The sequence below is a fragment of the Balaenoptera physalus genome (genome assembly GCF_965194825.1).
Source record: "Balaenoptera physalus genome assembly, chromosome: 6".
Lineage (NCBI taxonomy): Eukaryota > Metazoa > Chordata > Mammalia > Artiodactyla > Balaenopteridae > Balaenoptera > Balaenoptera physalus.
Window position 1 is genome coordinate 105881131 of NC_138885.1, and position 4996 is coordinate 105886126.

Consider the following 4996-nt stretch of genomic DNA (forward strand, 5'->3'; position numbering starts at 1 on the left):
CAGATGGAAAAGTCAGAGCTTGCAGGGGAATCAGGAAGCAAGGCACATGCAGCTGCCAAAGGTGATATGCAAAGAGAGATGAGCATATTAACCTGGGAAGACTACCACCTCTGCATAGGTACCACCTCCGTGAGTTCACAGCCAAATATCAGTTTGTGGGACTGGTTTGCTCTTGGTCAGTAGGGTCAGAGTCAGGAAGAAAAGCAGGACATGGAGTGGAGAAGAGTAAGAATCCACTGGAGGGGCTTCCCTGGTGGCGCAGTGGTTGGGAGTCTGCCTGCCAGTGCAGGGGACACAGGTTCGAACCCTGGTCTGGGAGGATCCCACATGCCGTGGAGCAACTAGGCCCGTGAGCCACAATTACTGAGCCTGCGCGTCTGGAGCCTGTGCTCCACAGCAAGAGAGGCCGCGATAGTGAGAGGCCCACGCACCGCAATGAAGAGTGGCCCCCACTTGCCACAATTAGAGAAAGCCCTCACACAGAAACGAAGACCCAACACAGCCATAAATAAATAAATAAAATTAAAAATTAAAAAAAAAAAAAAAAAAAGAATCCACTGGAACCCACTTGCCCCTCTGCACCTGCCTCTCATCACCTCTGTCCACAATGACATTAGAGCTAAGGGCTGCTGCTTCACATCTGCCTTGCAAACCTCACACAAGTTTCTCTTCTGGTGAACTCCAACCTGGAACTACACAGGGAAGAAGATGCTGAAAAACAAAGCCAAGGTGACGAGTAAAACTGCAGAAAGACCCATTGTGCCCTTGAATAAAAAGACTCCTTTAGACCTACTGTATAGCACAGGGAACTCTACTCAATATTTTGTAATAACCTATATGGGAAAAGAATCTGAAAAAGAATGGATATATGCATATGTATAACTGAATCACTTTGCTGTACACCTGAAACTAACATAAGAATGTAACTCAACTATACTCCAATATAAAATAAAAGCTAAATTAAAAAAAAAAAAAGACTACTTTACCTGACCTCCACATAACAAAATCATCAGATTAACCAATACCCTCTCCTCCCATTGTAAAGCAGACTTGGCATTGTAAATCAGGGCATGCTAGTGGGTTGCTCTCTGTTTCTTCAGCCCCCCAAAATTGTGGTACATGTTTACCAAAGGCTCTTAGCTTTGTTCGCAAACCTGTTTATGCCAATTGCACTTGTTATAAACATGTAATGAAAATAAAACATTCAGTAAAACAAAAATAAAAACAAAAAGATTCCCTGCTGTAGAGATGTCAATTTCACCTACACTTATTTATAAATTCATTACCAATAGGATTTTATGGGGGCAAGACTGTCAGACGTATTAGTAAAGTTCACCTGTAAAAATAAAAATGTGAGAATAGTCAGGAAAATTCCCAAAAGGAAAAGGAGGCATCTGCCTCACAAGATATTAAAACATAATAAAGCTACAATAATTAAAGCTCTTTGAAACTGGAACAATGGAAGAAAAGAGTTGAGAAACAGACCTAAATATATATGGGAATTTTAATAAAAGTGCATTTCACTTTAGTAAGGAAAAGAAGGATTTTTTTTAATGATGTTGAAACATGTTTGAGGAAGGCCTCAAAGCACAGGATGGAAAACCTAAAAGCCATATAAAGAAAAGAGTGATAAAAATGACTATATTAAAATGTAAAGCTTTTTAATAGAAAAAATACATAATAAACAAAGTTGAAAGACCAACAACAAATATTGGAAAGCATATGTACACCACATTTGAAGCACAAAGACTAATTTCTTTTTTTTTAAATAGAAAACTCTCCTAAGGTGTTTTTTTTTTAATTTTGAAAATTTTTTATACAATTTTTAAAGGTGACTTTCATTTACAGTTATTACAAAATATTGGCTATATTCCCCATGTGGTGCAATACATCCTTGAGTCTATCTTACACCCAATAAAAGGCTAATTTCTTTTGTTTAAAAAGAACTCATAGAAAAAATAAAAAATAATTCAGATAAATTTTAGAAAGGAGAAGATGAGTGATGCAATAGAAAAATGGAGATAGATATAAAAAGTTTACCAAAAATATAAATACAAATAGTCAATAACTTATTTGAAAAGATATTCAGATGTTCAACTTCATTGATAACTAAAGAAATGCATGTCAAAATAATAGTGAAGTGTTATTTTGTTCCAGTCCAATGAGCAAAACTTAGGAAGCTTGATACTACCCAGTGTTGTCAGAGGTGAGGAAGAAGACATCATACTCCCAATCTCTCAAGTCATTAGATCCCTCACATTAGTGGCTCCTCTGGGTTAGTTTCTCTGCCTTTCACCTTTTCACTCAAAGCCCAGATCCAGTTCCTTCCCTTTCCAATCCAAAGAAGAGCTGGGACCAGAATGTGGTTTTAAATAACACTTTATGAGCGATTGAGGAATAATAAATGTAGAGTTTGGAGAGTGACTTTTACTGCTACTAAAAGTGGTCACTTGCAACTTGACTCTACTCCTAAGTTCTCTGTCTTACTCTTAATTGTCTACCATGAGACAAGGCCAGCTTACCCCTCACCACCCAGAACCTCTAGGTCTCTCCCATTTTTAGCCCCATAAAAGCTTTAGCCTCAACCACAGGTAGAGATCCTCCTCTACCCCAATCTGAGGTACACTCATTGCATGCCCCAGGATAATTGTCAGTGGAATGATATTTTTCTTTCAGTAGACAAAATCACAATAGCCAGAGGTATGTTTCTCAAAATCTGTTGGATAGCATCAAGTGAGAATTATTAAAAGTTTATCAAAATCCATATGTAGGGAAAAATTTTTTTTTCTTTAACTCTTTCAAGCACATAACTGTCCATCTCAAAATACATCCAGTTCATACTACTGAACTGAACACTTAATACCTCCAGTTGCACCATCTGCAGTCAGAGACACAGTGACTTCAAATCTTTTTTAAGAACGCTAGGTAAGTATTTGCTTTACACTCATTCCTATGATAAAGTGAAATCAAAGTTGCTCCAAGTGTGAACTAGGAGTCCCACTATCTGCAGCAACCAAAAACTGAGGACTTTCCTAAGGGCAGTTATCTCTATAAAAGATAATTTAAAGTCTCATCTTCATCAAGCACTCAGCTTCATGTACATTCAAATTTTCTATACTTCAAATTTTTTATTATTTCTATATTTAGACCAAATTAATGCATGCCCTTTAAAATAACTTTTTAGCCAGTGAGGTTCAGAAGACAAGGCATATCTCCAAGAACATAATCATTTTGAAAAATTAACCAGCCTCTACCAGGATCAATTGTAGACAATCTTGGCACATGACAATTAAGGTTTATCTTGGCACACTTGCTTCCCCTTTGGGTCTCCTCTCTCTTCTAGCACTGAACCAGTCTTCCAGGAACATGTCTTCTTTCTGGTTCTTAACTAGCCAGAGCATTCCCAATCGTGCTATCACTAGGTTTCTTCTACTCGCTAGCTGTGATTTAAATCAGAAAATAAAAAATGATACAACAATTCTCCAAAGGCAATTTCCTTGTGATACGGGGGCTAGCAGACATTGTGTAGTAGGAGAGGCATTTGTGAAACTTCAAATCTCACCATTTAATCTGTTTGTAAATTCTCTCCTTCCCCTCACTTTCCATTTGCTTATTCTTTTGCTACAGATAGATAGAAGGGAGAGAGCTCTGATTTTATTAAGAATTCAAGAGCAAAAGAGAAAAAAAATCAGAGAATTCAACTTTTTCAAAAAAATGCACTCATATTGCAACCAGGCAATCAGGACAGCTGTAGAGAAAAATCTCATGAAATGGAGATTAAGACCCATCCCACGTTTAGGTCCACAGCTGGCAATTAGGAAATTTAAAGTGAGCTTTGTGACACATTTTTATCAATTTCCACAAATAAACTGTCTCAATGCGACTCACGCCACCTTTTTTCTTTTCCATATGAGAGTTTTTCTATCTCTGTATGTTTTCAAAATAAAGAACTCTTTTCTTCAGCCATTAACAGATACACCATGCTGAGAATTGCAGATGAAATACAATCTGTTTAGCTTAACTGAAGGCTGGATCTTGTTCATAAGATTTCAGAAACTGCTTTATTTACCTTCATAAACACCATCCCTTGCCCACAGTTCAAAGTACACACACTCACAGTGGTCTCTCTGTAGAGCTTTTTCTTTAATGACCTAGAAGAGAAATTTCATGTGGGAGTATAAAAGAGAGGAAAATATTTGGCAGAAGTTTGAGAGCATTTGATAATGGCTTCAAAGATTCCAAAGATTAGATTAGGAAGTTTGCAGAATGTTTGAGGAATAAAGCAGTGCATTAATTAAGGAAATTGTATTTGACTTAAGACAGACTTCTCCACTAAACATGCCTATGCAATTGCAGTTCCCAAAGTAGCTGTGCTATGAAATGGAATTTTTCATAATATCTTTGAATATACTTTGCCTCTTAATGACTCTAATGATCCCCCCTTGTTAGTATTTCCCAAGTAATCTCCTACCCTTGAGTAATTTGCATCTAATCAATAGACTCTCTTTTGCTGGCTTTGATGAAGCTACTGCCATGTCGCAAGGAGTAGGGTGTTCTTGCCCACATTGCAAGGGATTGAGGGTGGCCTCTGGCCATCAGCCAGCTAGGAACTGAGGCATTTCAAGTCCAACAGCCCTTGAGAACTGAATCTGCCCACAACCACATAAGTGAACTTGGAAGTAGGTCCTTCCCCACTTGAACCTTCAGGTGAGACTTTGGCACTGGAAAACCCTTTGACTGCATCTTTGTGAAAGTCCATGAAGCAAAGGACCCAGCTAAGCTATGCCCAGATTCCTGACCTAAATAAATTGTGAGGTAATAAATGTATGTTGTTGTATGTCATTAAGAGTTAGGGTAATTTGTTATGTAGCAATAGATAACTAATACAAGTATACATTTCCTGTTTTGAAAATGTCTGTAATACCTATAATTTTCTATAGACATGTTACTGTATACTTGTGAAATAACTTACCAAAATTCTCCCTAACACACTATT